At 40.2% G+C, this 15,422-nt stretch overlaps 1 protein-coding gene across 3 annotated transcripts in view; it reads left to right on the forward strand.

The window, feature by feature from the left end:
• The first annotated feature begins 406 nt into the window (after window positions 1–406).
• The window catches only part of LYN (LYN proto-oncogene, Src family tyrosine kinase), a 52,214-nt gene continuing 37,198 nt past the window's right edge, over window positions 407–15,422 (forward strand). For all 3 annotated transcript variants that reach the window (XR_010883282.1, XM_067290465.1, XM_067290466.1), the window contains exon 1: window positions 407–470. The gene's annotated coding sequence lies outside the window, so the exon portion shown is untranslated. The remainder of the gene's footprint in view (window positions 471–15,422) is intronic.

The following is a 15,422-nucleotide window of genomic DNA, read 5'->3' on the forward strand; positions in this document are numbered from 1 at the left end:
CACGGGGGCCGGGACCGGCCGCGGCCCCCCCTCGCCCCCTCTCTCGCAGCGTGTCGTTATTCGGCCGCGGCCACCGCCTTCCCGCCCCGCCGGGGCAGCCGCCCCTCCCCCGCCCGCCGCGAGCAGCCCCGGCCGAGCCGCGCGGCCGGTGCGCGGCCCCCGAGAGCTTTTTTTTCCTCTTTCGCCCCGCGCTCCCCTGTGCTGCGTATGCAAATGTAGCCCAGCACCAGGAAGTAGGCTGAAAAGCGCCGGGGCGGCCGCCCGAGCCAGTGCGAAGTTCCTCCGCGGGCTGCACCGGCCGCGGGGCAGCAGCGGGCGGCCGGCGCTTCCCGCCGCGCACGGAGGAGCCGCGGCGCGGTGCTTGCCCCCCTCCGCGGGCAAAGCCCCTCGCCGGTGCTGCCGCGCAGCCCGCCCTCCCGGCGGTAACCGTGGAGTTTACTCGCCGCTGCCCAACTTTCGCACCCGGCAAAGTAAGTGCCTTCGCGCTCGGCGGCGGGGCGGGCTGCCGGGGCTCTGGCGGCTCGCCGGGCCGGGTGGGTTAGCGGCGCGGCGCGGCGAGCGAAGGGGGCGCCTCCTGCCCGCCCCCTCCCCCCGCGGGCAGTTGGCGGCGGGGCGCAGCCGTTGCGGCCGCGACCGTTGGCCCGCGCCGCCCCCTCCGCGCCGCCGCCCCCTCGCGGAGGGGCCGGAGGCAGAGCCCGAGCGCGGCTGGGCGGAGGAGGGCGACGGGCTGGCCGCGGAGGGGGGCGGCGAGGGCGAGGGCGAGGTCTTCTGCCGCCGCCGGCTGATGGGCGAGGGGCAGGTCGGGCCGCGAAGCCCCGCCGGGTCTCCGGGTGGGTCGCGATGGGGCAGCGCGAGGCGCGGCCGTGTCGGCGCCGGGAGCGGTTGTGCCGGCCGGGGCGGCGCGGCGGTGCCCGGCCAGGCCGTGGCCGCGCTCCCGGACACGCCGGCTACAAGAGGCGAGAGTTACTTTTGGGGGTGGTCGCCCTCCCCGCAGCCTCGGGGAGGAGGTGTCGCTGCCCACGACCTCCCCGGTGGGAGCAGGTGGGGTTTTAAAGGAAATACGGCAAATAAACGCGTAATTCTCAAAAGAACGATTTACCTCTTGCGGCTTTGCCCAGCTTGTGTTTTGATCTTCGTGGCTAGGGTGTCTTCTGAGGTTTTTGCGCTGGAAAGCATGTAAAATTCACTGATCCAGGTCTGCAGTCTGTGACCTAAGCCAAGGCAATAGATCTAATTTATTTAAGAGAGATAATGTGGCCCCCGGGTATTCCTTGTTAACCACGTTTTCTAGTAGACTAGGTCCTGGAGCATCTCCCAGGTTAAAGCTGCTTCCTCTTAACTGTATATTCAAATGTACTTCTATTTAAAAGAGAGAAAAGAAAACAATGTTGTGATGTTTCATGCATGGTGTTTCTTGCTGACTACTGTAGTAATGATACTGTATGCCTAAGGAGTAGCCTTGAAGGGTTTTCTCCTTTCTAAATTTAATTTAGCATCTGAAAGTCAAGCTAGATCTTTATAGTTGATGCCTCACCTTCAGTAAAGATTCTGCATTTAGGGTTTCTGTTGAAAATGCATCTTTTATGTGTTTGCACTTAACGGGTTTGCAAGAACTCATCATGCTGTTTCACTGATCTCTCTGTTGGCACTGATTAACACTTAAAAGTTGTTTAGCCAGACCATATTACTGTGAATATACATAGAGAGCACAAAGGTTGAAATCTTATTCTATTCTTTCATCCAAACCCCCAAATCAAGAACTCATCTCTTGCCTTTCATTCCTACCTCTGAAAAAATGCCAGTCCAACCAATCTTAATGTACTTTAGCACACTGAAATACAAATCAGAAATGAAATTCTTTAGCTTGATCCCACAGGGTACCTTGAAGACTTTTGTAATTTAGGTATCTTAATGTTAGTTGCAAGTATTTGTAAAGGATGAGCGACAGGTAGATAAGTCTATACTCATCATAGTATTGCTAAAGAGTTATAAAAAAGGGACTATCTTAAAGATTTTTGTTGGGAAATTACTAAATTATCTTGGGAAAATGTAGTTTGGTTTCACAGAGGGGATAATGAAATTGTGTGAATAGCTTCCAACCTTGTATTGAATGCAGTGTAGATACAAAACGTACATAAGTCGCATATCTAGACTTTATATCTTTATAATAAGTATTACCAACACTGCAAATGTGGATGAGAAGAATAAAAAGAGTTTTCTCTGAAAAACTAGAAACAAGCTAAAATCAGTTGGATACTGTTAATAGGACATTATGAAATCTCTGTCAAGAATTAAAAATTGATGAACTCGAGGTCGACAGATTTTTCATTCTGTTGATCTCTTCTGAGATTTATAGCTTTTTTTTCTTTCTCCACTTCATCCTGATGAGCTACAGACTAGTTGATTTAATAAGATAAAGATCTACTTTACCTGTATGCTGTTGAGATTTTTTTTTTTAAAAACTATGATTAAGTTAGATTTTTAGTGATTTAGAATGAGCATTTTTACCAGTAGGTAACTTGCTGACTTGAAGTTACTGTGCTTCTCCCCTGTAGTTTTTTGAATAAATAAGCTTTTTTTCTCTGTAAATGCACAGGAAATAGGATAAGTCTTGGGTCTTTGCTTATAATTACCTTGACCAGTGGACTTATGCAATGCTTTTTCTGACAGTGCAATCAATTATGAAACTTTCACCCATGAGATTAGACGCTATTGCCTTTAAGATGTTTAATATTCCTGTTTTTTAAATGTTATCTGTTCAAGAGTATTAGATAGTTTTTCCTTAAATGTGATATTCTTTCTTATATGTGTTTGTGAATATATAAATAACTCTTTCATTACACTGTTTCCCTCCATTTTATCTGTATAATTGAAGTAAGATATTACTATGACCTTGTTGGTTCTTGTAAGATAAATAGCATCGCACAGTAGCAGGTCTTGTGGGAAGGAATTCCTGGCACAGGCAGTGAAAGAGGTCTAAGACCCTCCCAGCTCGGCTTGGTAGCTGAGCTTTAGCAGGGTGGCCTGCAAGACCAGAAACACTACTTTTGGTGTCTTTCTTGTTAGAGAGTAGCATTTGGCCCATCTGTAGTTATTCAGGAAAATTTAAGTATTGCGGTATTTAATCTCAGATATGATTCCATCTCCATGATGAAAAGGAGCTGTCTGCCTCTCTGTACTTCACATGTTATTTGGAGTCTTAATGGGTGTCTTTTGAGTTTTTTGGTGGGAAGGTATTGACCATGAGCCAATTTTTATTTTTGTCAAAGGGTTAGGCGATCTGAGAAGGAGACAGGGTCTTTCCTCCTTTCCATATGTGCATTTTCTGCATGAAGGGCAGACATGACTTTATTCCTTGTGTTCAGGGAAATATGGAGTCAGTTTTGCCCTTGGGGTGGGTGCTGCCTTTGCAAAAGTGGATGAACACAGAAAAGAAAACAGTCGAGGAATAGTGTGAAGGTATAAACAAACAAACAAAAAGTTAGCCGTAGATTAGGATTCCTAGCATTCTGCCTGTGGTAGCATTGCTGTAAACAGTGTTGTATTTCTACAGTATTTCTACAGTATCCTAAGGGATAGAAGACATTATGTGATAATGCAAGCAATGAGAGAATCCCTTGGCTGGGATTCTCAGGGTTGCATGAGCTTTGTGTGTAGTAGGCGATACTTTCTTCTCAAGCCATTAAGCTAGGTGTGTAAATGTAATTAAACAAAACTGTGTGACTCTATTAAGTAGTATTAATTGTTATTTTACCTTTAAAGGATTTTTATCTCTAAAAAGAACAGGTTCATTCTGTAGAAGCACCAGTTGTTCTTCTGAGAATTAGAAGGACTTTTTTCTTGCTGACCATATTCCTACTCCTGTCAATGACCTGCTACTTTATTTCTCCCATCTATGTGTGTCCTCTCTTGCATATGAGTGTATAACTGCTAAACTGCTAAATATAGATAGGACTTGAGATTTACCAAGCCATGACTCAGCAAACTATGCATATTAACATTATAAAATTACATTTGTATGAAAACAATCTTCAGTAAAGCAAACAAGGATAGGAGACTGCTATACTATGGATAACTGTAACTTTAATCACTTCTCAGGGAAATTTAGTTTCTACTAATAAAATAGCAAGTACAATGTAACTGTCCTTAGTCTGTTCTTAGTTTAGATTTAAATGGTAATTGTCCTTCAGGGAAGGATGAAACAGACTGTGCTTTTTTATTTATTTTTGCTTGATTCAAATACATTTCCTGTTGACTTTATCATTAAATGTGGTAATTTCCAGGACAGGATTAGTCATGGTAGTCTTCAGCATCTTTCCTGAAAATGTGGCTTCATGGAACAAAATGTAAAGGCAGAATTCATCTCGTGTTGGAAATATTTGCTCCAAATATTCATGAAACACCTGTATTTGTTGTGCATCCTAAAGAATTGCTCGTAAGAGCTAAATAGATTAGTTACTTTTGTCAGCTGAACGTCTGAACTGAGATGATATTTTGGCAGAAACACTTTGCTGGGGAGAGAAAGAGGAGGAGACTAGGGAAAGATGAAGGGGAAAATGAGTAGGTGCTGGTTCTTAGGGAAAGAGCGGAAACAGCAAATACTTGCTACACCTTAGGACAGCATTGTCTATCTTTTTCAACTGCTGGCATCTTAAGTATCTACAATTTGTTCCTGTGCTTGTGTGGCATACTATCTCACTTCAGTTCAAAGTATTAAAATGATAAACGGTCTAAACAATGTGTCCTTCTTCCTTTATGGTCTCTGCTGTATGTAGCATGAGGCTAGTTCTTCCTGTCTAAATTGTGGTTGAAAAATTTGATACTTACTTTGTGAAGGCCTGCTTTTACTTTGCAGGTTCTTGTAACTAAGCCACTTCTTGAAAGTACCTATCACAGCAAATTGCACGATCTCAAACTGAAGAATTTGGTAGCTCACCCTAGGGATTAAAGTATGGGACACAGCTACTTTTCTAGGATTATGTTTTCTGCAGTCTCCTCTATTTTACAAGACTACTTAAAGCCGGAGATGATAAAAGTTTAGATGGAAGGGACATTCAGAAATGTGTTCTTAACTACTGCTTTGTTGGTTTAACAGAAAGCAATTTCAGAAAGTTTGTCAACAAAAAGATAGTCTATTAAGGGGGTTTTCTGATGTGGGAAATGCATTTAATATATAATATAATATATATAAAATATATTGCCTTATTTTTCTTGTCTCCTTCATTAGTTTGGACAGATATTTGTGTACAGAATGTTTTGATGAATTTTTTGATGGTATCTTATATTCAGGCTTTTTCTTGGGCATAACTGAAATGATATGATATTACAGGAGTTAATGCAGAAGTATATTTGACTGTTGAACAGGTTTGTTCTTTCCATATATGACTACACTAGGGGCTTCCAACAAAATGAGTATTAGAAGGTATGAGTATGTTTAGTGAATTCCTACATATGGTGACATTACTTATAAATGCGTAGGTCTTATGGCTTTTTCTTTTTTTTTTTTAACTCTGTCTTGATAAAGGTGATATTTCCCAGTAGCATCAACCAAGTGGGAAAAGATCTGAAAAGTAATGTATCTATCACATTTCTTGAAATTGCCTTCTCCGGTATTCCTTACCAGCATCATGAGGCTTATGTTCATTAGGCTCAGTGGACAGAAACTGTTTTTTCTCTAGGGCAAGCCCCAGGCCTACCATGTAGCTTGATGTGATTTCTAAAACTGTCCAGTAAGGTGCTGAGTGTCCTAGAGTAGCTGTGATTCAGATATGGGAAGATAGGAGCTGGAGAACATAGTTAAGCGATTGCCAGAACTGGTGTCTGTGCCACTGAGGAAGTGAAAGTTTTTGGTAAATAGGAAGGGGATGGGCAGGGGAAGAGGAAATCCTATGTTGGATGTTCTGGGTTCAAGGTGTTCAAAATATATTGCAAGAGTCATTTGAATGTGCAGTTACGGGGTAGCAGAGCATGCAAATGAGATTCAAAGTAGATTATAACTACAGATGCAAAAGATCTGCTAAACTATACAAAGGCTAGAGAGAAGTGTTACAGCCCATGAGGAGGGTAGGGAAATTTGTCTTTTAAGCAACTCTCTAGCTTTATTGCAAGTATGGCACTTTGTCTTCCTTTTTCTGTCCTGCAAGGTCTTTGTGCTCTCACTGATTTCCAGCTATACTTGCACTGGCTGAGAGAGATATTGAAACAGCTATCCTGGCACCAGTGAAGAAGCATTGGGACATATTAAGCTGAAGGCTAAGCCCATTTTTCTTGGCATGTGGATGGCCTCTCCGACTGTGTTTCTGCTAGGCAGGCAGAGGACAGCAGTACTCCCACTAGGCCTGACTAGGAGAACTTGCTTTTTTTTTTGAAAATCTCTCGCTTAATTTGCTTGGTAGCACTTCCAATCCCTCTACCATGACACTCACCAGTGTGGCTGAAAAGCCTTAGAGCTGCACTGCTTTGAATGTTTTCATTAATATTAATGTGCTGTATTTTCTTTTTTTCTATTTCCTGGAAAAAGCCATATTTCAACCTTTATCCTGCTGTGGCAGTGCTCCCTTCCTACTACTCTTTCCTTTTTTCTTCTCCCATCATTCTTTTATTTTAGCAACAACATTCTGTTGTTTCCTTATCTCCAGCTTTGTCCTAAGGACTGTCTGTGATATAAGCTGTTTACCTCATTTCTTGATTTCTTGATTTGGATCTCTGCACAGCAGCTTTTCTTTTTCCTTTTTCCCCTTCCACAGAATAAGCTTCAGCATCTTTAATAATCTACTTGTCTTTTGTAATCTCCTTATACGGCTTTTTCAGGGAATACGCACCCAGCAATATGTGCCCCCAGCCTCTTGTAGAGGTGTGAAGTCCTCTAGCCTACCAACCTGACAATGCTAACATGGTCTTCACAGTGTTTTAAGGAGACTGTACCTCCTTAAAGGGCAACTTTGTACTACTACAGACAGCCAGTAAGACATTTCTAGCTAGAGGATGTATTACGCCTAACCTATCTTTAGAGTCAACTGTATTACTGTTTACCACATTTGATTTTAAACTGGTGTCCTTCAACTTTTCATAAAATAGGTTAGTGTCTATCTTGAAAATGGTAAGAGTGGATTGTCTGCTATCCCTTTGTTTTCCATTCGGTGATGTTGCGTCTACCTGTTGTTCTGGTCAGGTTTTGTTTCTCTGGTATGCAGCAGGTGTTTCTGTGGTGTGCAGTGGCGTGTGTGGAAAGTTTTCAAGCCAGCACTAACCATTGTTGTAAATCTATCTGGTTCAGTGGAGTACGGTGTGGACACACAAGCATGTGTGCTGGCCTGTGAAGAAGAAAGCAAGGCTTGGTAGTGTGGGTGTTTGGTGCTATGGCAACAGCTCTAGTTCCAGGATTTCTGTGCTGTGCTCCCTCATGTCAACATGCCCCATATGCTCTGTCCCCTGAAGAGAAACTTAAGAAAGGGAAACTTAAGAAAGTTAGCACTGAGAAGACAGTAGAAGCTTTGTAGAACGAACTGCCAGCAGAGCAGGCACCGGCAGAAAAGAGACTTGGCTGGTGCTGTGGAGTAGTGGGAGAAAGATGCTTCAGGTGAGATGTTTCTGCTCTAGATGGTGCGTTTAGAAAGTCTGAGAGCATTGGATATAAATGCGAGATTCATCATTTGAATAGCTTCTTTGAATCAGATACTCTTTTCTGTTATATATTTATGTACAGCACAAGTCCTTTCCTGCTATGTTTAAAAGAAGGAGAAGTCCTTTCCTTTACTCCTGTGATAAAAGCAAAACCAGCAGGACATTTGGAATATTATGGCATAGGAAAGTCATTGCTTCTTTGAGAACAGAAAACAATAGTAGCAGTACTACTAGTTTTTCAAATGTCTTCATTATACAACACTTAATTCCATGGGATTCACATGATGGGTCATTGTGGAGTTATTACCGTCTCCTGAAACAACTCGGTAACCATCATGAACGCTGATGTACTTCTTGCTTGGAAAGTTAGTGGGTTGGCTACAAGTGCAAAAATCACCATGGAGCTTGCGCACAGTCTAAGATGGTTTTGTTTGGTACAATATAATCATGGAACCTGCTTATGAGGCATATATTTGATATCTGAAGTTATAAAGGTTTTAAATTTTAATGAATAGCCAGTATGGTCATAATTGCCCAGTTGCAACAATTGCTTAGCTACAGCTGGGCAAGAAATCATTTGGAACATGAATGTTTTAGATTCATGCCCATATAATTAACACAGAGCTTAAAAATAATGTAAAATGAACGAGTCATAAATGGGACTCTGAAGTGCCAGAACATGGTGTACAATCTTACACCCCCAAAGTTAAGGGAGATTCTGCTACTTACATCAGTGAGAATAAGATCAGGTGGTTCCTAACATGCATACTTATACAGTTAGTGCTAAATGTTTGTCTGGTATCACTGAAAAGATTTAATAGCACAAGACGTCATTTCTGCTAGGGTAATCTACTGACTCCGGTTTCTACACACTGTCTGATTTTAAAGAACTCTTGCAACTTCCTCTTGCAATTTAACAAAAGTTGTCCAGAGTTCACAAAGTTCCAGGAAGAACTGGAACCAGAGTAAGAGTGTTACCCCACATCAGCATGAATGATTTAACCCCAAATTTTCATGTAAATTTAAAGTTCATTCTTAAATTCACATTACATATCCCAGTACAGTGGCTTGTGTTTCAGTACTTGTACTTCAGAAGAGTTCTGTGTATATATAATGCTCAGGGCAGTACAGCTAATGAAACACAAAATAGCCTACTGGAGAAGTAACTTTCTTTGCAGCTGAACTATATGTTGCCTTTTGAAGAGGATAAAAAAAAAATCTGATTTTCTCTTGTGAGTTGTGAAATTTAGTGCTCTAGGCAGCTTTAGACAAGTGCTCAGGGCATAGTATAATACTGTTATAACAAGAATGGTGTGTTTCACAAGTTTGATCATGCATTTAAACATGGAGATGACAGCAGATATGAAGACCCCTAAATAATGGAGCAGGAAGGTAAATGCAACATGGTGTAAAAGTAATATGGGTTAGAAAATGATCAGGCTAGTATAGAGTTAAGACCTATTCATGTAGAAGTCATTCTGCACTGATTTGATCACAACCATTGCATCCGTGTTGAAAGTGGATTGTAAAATGCATAAAAATAAGTAAGATGTGTAACAGTATGATTTATTCTGTGGAGATACAGTTACCTGAATCTGAGAGAAAAAAAGCTAATATGCACAGATGATCCTGCTCTTTATTTTTTAATTTTTTTTTAGTGAATTCCTACATAGTGGTGATGTATTTATTTCACTAAACTATGTAATGTCTATTTTTATAGTTATTTATAATAATATATACTTTTCCATTTTTATGTTTATTATGTTGTTGTTTTGTTATTTATGCTTGTTTATTTCACTAAACACACCTGAAAACAGAAGATAAACCCAAAGGAGAACTAGTGAACTTTCCATGAAGCCGCTATCTAAGCTTTTATCATGGGCTTGTTGGCTGTGAACTGGCTGTCCTTTCTCATGTTTTTATTGATGTGTTGTGATGATTTCATGATCTTTGAGTCCTTTGTTATCACTATACCTGTGAGTTTGAATTATACGTACATCTCAAAGCAGAAGATCATATCTGGAAAAGACACTGTATTGCCAACAACATCCCTTACTAGTCTGAGGCCATATTCATAAATAACCATCTCTTTCCCTTAGTGATATTGGCTATTAAGGAGTCTCCCTAATAAATGTCCTGTTCATGCTTTCCTCCAGGCATATGGAGGTTGAGCACTGGACTGCATTATTATAATAAGATGATAGTTTTCGGGTATTGGCTGCTACCTGCAAGTATACCTACCTATGCACCTTCAGGAGAGGGCAGACAGATTTCACTTGGAGATATTTAGTTGGGATATAGCCAGATAGTGATATTAGAAAGACAGTTTAATTGGCCCCAAGTTCACTAGCCTTAGAAAGCTGCCACCTTCCTCCCATCTGTCCTTCTGAGGCTCAGTGGAACAGAGAGCAGCTACCTATAATTTCTCTCTCATGTATCACAGTGTAAATGCAGGTGTCTGCTGTGGCGAAGTAGCTGATGCAGTGCAACTTGTTATTCTATAATTTATTTGCTGGTTATGCCCTTGTTTCCAAACACATTGACAGGTGTGTTGGAATCCACAATATTTGAGTAAAACCATTGTGTATGTAAACTAGGCATTTTGGACTGACCTAGAAACCCTTGCTGTGCACCTCTAACTGCACCTTATATTGGGAGGCAAAGTGTATGTGTGCAAGGGAGAAGGAGAGAGCAAGGAGACAGGTAAGTAGTATTGGGTTTGGGGAAGGATAGGTTATAGATTTATAAGTTGGGCAAGGCCCAGAACAAACAGTGAAAGGGGGCCTGCATAGCTGTATGATATGCTACAGCTGCTCAAAACCTGTTCTTGAAAGAAACTGCGTAGTTTGTTTTTCCATCCTTTTGTTGTGTGGCTTGTTATGAGGATCTATGGATTTCCATACTGTCATTTGGGCTACTTCTGGACCTTGCTCCAAGATGTTGTCATTTTTATGGGTAGTTTCTCATTTTCTCATGCCACACTGATTACACCAGTCATTAAGAAGGGAGGGGGGAAGGATCTTACTCCTATTGGGAGACCCTAGTACATACAAAAGTCAGGGCAAATACTAGGCAATTGAAACTTAGCTACACTGCTATTCTTACCCAAAGAGGTAAGTTTAAAGCTGGAAAAACAGCGTATGTAAATTATAGATACACTCAGATTGGAGTGCAGACATATTCCTTTGTGTTTGTCAGCTGGAGTGGAACACTTGCTAACATTTAGGGGATGTTTTTGATTCTCTTTAATGTAGTGGTTTGGCCAGATTTTCAGCTGGAAATGGAGACTTGGTTATATGGAGTTGCTGTTTGTCATTACTGAGTTTTTTACTATTAAAGAAAGTGACGTTTTTACATATAGTTTGCATGATGCTTAAGCTGTAAAGTGTTTTGGGAACCTTCCGTATAAGTTGGTAAACATGTTGGTACAGTTTTTCTCTGTTCCATTTCATATTTCTTTGGTTTGAAGAATTTGGTAAAAGCATTTGTTATGACAAATTAAGATGTTATTTGACCTTTTCCCCTGTCTTCAAAAGATAAAGTACAGTGGAAAAAAATTGAGGAAATGGAAGATGCGGTTGCCGTAGGGCTGGCAAAATGAATTAATTCATTGTTGATATTGATTCAAAATTTGCAAGGATGAAGTTCAGGCAAACGATTGTAATAAAATGAAGTGAGTGTTACAAGGTCAGAAAGCAGATGTTAGCTTAATGTAAGACTCAGTTTAAAATCAGTGCCAAAATTATTGACTACATGAATCTGGAACATTTTCATAATACATACAGTCTATTATGCAATGTTAACAAAATTAGTCTTGTGTGGATTAACTTTTTGGTTTTTGGTATTTTTATTCAACTGAACAAACAAGAAAAAGAATCAGAATTTCATAGAAATTATATTGTGCTTCATTTCAAAGCAATGTTTTGTTTCAGAATTTTATTTTCATTCTTTCATCCTTTTACAAGCTTAATAACATTATTGTGCTACTATGATGCCATTAACTCTTTTCAGTGTTCCTGCTTTTTTTTTTTTTTTTTGTACCACAGGCAAAATGCCTGTATGAAACCAAGCTTCTAACAAATCTAGGCAAAAACCATGGTGGATTTATATAAAATATAAGGCAATTCTTTGAGTAATTTTTTTTTCCTTTCTTCTTCCCCCAATGCCTATTAGAACTACCTTTCATGTGGTCAGTTATGCTGATATTTATTACCTATCTGTTATGGTATCATTTATGGGTTTTAACAAAGATCAGGTATCATTTAGCTGAGCATTGAATAAACTTTTCCTCTTCCCAGAGACTTAAAGACTAGGCAGACAAAGGTTGGACTGTGGACTAATATCATCTGAACACAGGGAACTGTTTGCCTGAACTGATACAGTTAGTTTTACCAAAGCAGTCCATGAAGACTGTTTCAAAGGCTGTGAAGGGAGATACATAATCCTCAAAGCTTGCCTGACCACACCTAATTTCTGTGTAGCTGTATTTCATCACTTCATACTTGGAAGTTTGAGGTGCAATAACTTAAATCATTTATTTTCTATTTACGGTAGTATTTATTTTCTATTTGTGTTGGTTTATATAAGCTATTATGTAGCTAAAATGCCTGTTCTGGTAAGTTTAAAATAAAGAGGGGAAGGGGAAGCGAGGAGAAAAGTATTCTCCAGCAACTTCAGGTATGTCTTTCACCAGAGGTTTCCTGTACTTATGCCAGCTTTTGGGGAACTTTTATTGTACAGTGTAATACATAGTGCACTCCCACTTTAGTCAGATGGAAGCACACCTTTTCCCCCCCCTTCTAATTTGAATTTTAATTAAAAAAAAAAATTTTTAAACTATGAAGTGGCACTTAATTTATGAATGTTGTGTAGTCCTACCCCTCGTTTCAATATGCAGGCTGATATGGGAAAGGAAAACAGAACACCAGAAGGCAGAAGAGTGGGTGGCAAGAAGAAAGAGGGTATTAATTAATTCACACAGACAGATATTTGTGTGCTAATGTCAGGATTCAGAGCCCCAAAGAGGAGGAGCAGAAATATTGGTGCAGGACTTGGAACTGGATGTTGCAGTGTAAGTGGAAACACGGCGGTTTAGAACTACAATAGGAATGCAAGTGTTGGAGAATATGAAGGTTGATAGGGTGATGTTTTCTGTAACTGATACAGGAAAATCATAAAGAAATAAGATGAGATAGCATGGAAAAAATAGAATTTGTCTAGGTCGCAATTGCTTAGGAAGGAATTGTGAAAGAAGCTGAATGGGGTAGTGGTGTCTGTCTGCTGCGCTTCCCCAAACTTTTGGCAATACCACTCTCAGTTACCTAATATTATATTTACAAGGAAGCACTTTGATTGATTCTTTCTCCCAGCAGCCTAGAAAAGGACTTTTTCCTCCTTCAAACACCTCTTTAAGACAGGAAGCTGTTAGTATAGATACTTTGATTTTCTGTTATTGTTTGGAACAAATACAGCTAATAATGGTATGGCCCAGTTATTCCTGGATATGATAGATGATGGATTTTTCCATTTAATAGTCACTGAATCAGCATTATTTTAGGACTGGTATAATTAATAAGAATACTTTAGAATAGATAGGATACCTAGGAAGTAGTTTTGGAGCTAAAAATGCATTCATTGATTTGGTTTAAAAAATGAAAGAAAAATCATTGAAGAGTCTCGTTGCTAAAGCTCTCAAAGCCAAAGGCCAAACTGTAGGAAAACTTGGATATCTTAGCTGATCACGAGATGATTATAAAAGGCCAGTGTGATGAAAGTATGAAAATGACATTCATTGCTGAAATCCATCGGTCAACGTATTTCTGTAGACTCAGGGAAGTAGAAATACTACTTGTAGCAAGGCACTGCTGAATGTCATTGTGAAACACATGACCAACTCCAGTCTTTTGTCCTTAAGAAGGATGAACTCAAACTGAAACAGATGGAAAAGGGTTCCTGAGATGACTGGTGGAAGTTAAAAAACAAACAAACAAACAAAAAAGACTGAAAGGGCTTGGTCTTTAAAACTTAGAAAAGAAGCAGAAAGAGGTGTGGCTGTGCTTTCTAATCACCAGAGAGGAGGAAGAGCTATTTAGGCTAATTGTCATTATTTGCGCAAAAACATGTATAAGACTGTGAATTAGGAGACACTTTCTAACCCAAGTGGAGTGAAGGTCTGAAACCTTTCAGCAATAATATTTTGTTCTTCCCCACCACCACCCCCTAACTACTCTATAATTGGAGCTTGATAAACTTGCTTAGAGTTCATGATGTGCTTGTGCTGTTCAGAATGAATCTGTCTTTCCCAGAAAATCTTTTGCAGTCCTGTCTTCTAATCATGGATGATAAATTTAATAACTATGTTATCTTGCTCTTATAAAAAGTGTGCACTAAGAGAATTTGAGGGTTTGACTTAAATGAGAGCAAGTTTGAGGAAATCTCACGGTAACATGCCTCTTACCTACTTTTCTGCTATAGTCATACTTGGGTTTTAATGGTTACACAGGAGGTTAAGCCTTTGTCATAGTTAAATGCTGAGTAGATTCAGGCTGTTCATGCTGCTTTTGAAATGCATTTCAGAGAATGTTGGGTTTGTGTCCCTCTATCATATAAGGGATTGATTAAAATTTGGGAAAAATACAGGTGCTGTAATCTGGACCCATAAAGATAAGCTAAATAAATAGAGGAGATTAAAATATATTTGGTTAGGAGTGACTGATGCATACATAACCATTTCAGCAGAAAGGCAAAGGAAGAACAAGCTGCTTATGTTCGCCCATTCGGTCTCTAATGCCGAGCCCAAAATGAAAGCTGACCCGGGATTTCTGTGTTTGCGAGAGCCTAATTTAATGAAAATTACCATGGAGTTGGGACTCACAGTTAGACAAAAAAATTATTTTAACAATGAATTGCAAAATAAGAACAGGGCTGAATGAAACCAAAACTGAACATTTTTGAAACAGCACATTGTTTCAGGCAAGGAATAGCAATCCACTTCTGTTCAGCTGCCATCCAGTTTAATTCTTCCACATTACTCCAACCACAGCTAACTTACTTTTGTCACTGTTACTCTTACTCTGGTCTAGTAACACATCATCACAAAACAGTACAGATAAGCCTTTGATGGGCTCTAGCACCTCAAATTAAACTCCTCTGAGTTCCCTGGAGGTTGCTGTGCTGTTCTGCACCACGTGACAATGGATCAGAAATGAACATAGTATTGCCAGGCCCCTCAGAGATGATCTGTTCCCCTGACAGGCCCAATAACAGAAGTATAGAATATCATTGCAACACTCAAATACCATGATGTCATGGTAGCAGGTGAGAATAGAGAGGAAATAAATAATAGATGTTAAGATAAATTGAGTTCCTAAAACTTAAGATTTGTCCATCTGTTTTTTCCCTAGAACGGGAAACTTCAGTGGGCAAAGGCATTGATACCGAAAGTTGGGTAAGGATGCCAAGGAGACAGGTGTTTGTGTTCTTGGACAAGGTGGACTTACGATTTTTCCTCCCCAGCATTTTCAGATCCAGGTTGATTGCTCTGAGTTTGGGTTTTTTCAAGATACTTCTGCCTTGAGCTTCAGGGTAATGCAGAGAAGACTTACAGTGTGATTATTCAGGATGTCAGATGAAAGCATCACGATGTTACCTTCTGGGTTTATAAACTGTGAAGAAGCAGCAAACCAGCTGGCATTAAAGACTGCCCTAAGATTAAAATAGAATGAAAACAAGAAAAGTTTAAAACAGAGGAGGGAGAAGATGTTCTCTTCAACTTTTGAAAGAGGTGTTACAAATAAAAT

This window comes from Apteryx mantelli, chromosome 2 (assembly GCF_036417845.1).
Source record: "Apteryx mantelli isolate bAptMan1 chromosome 2, bAptMan1.hap1, whole genome shotgun sequence".
Lineage (NCBI taxonomy): Eukaryota > Metazoa > Chordata > Aves > Apterygiformes > Apterygidae > Apteryx > Apteryx mantelli.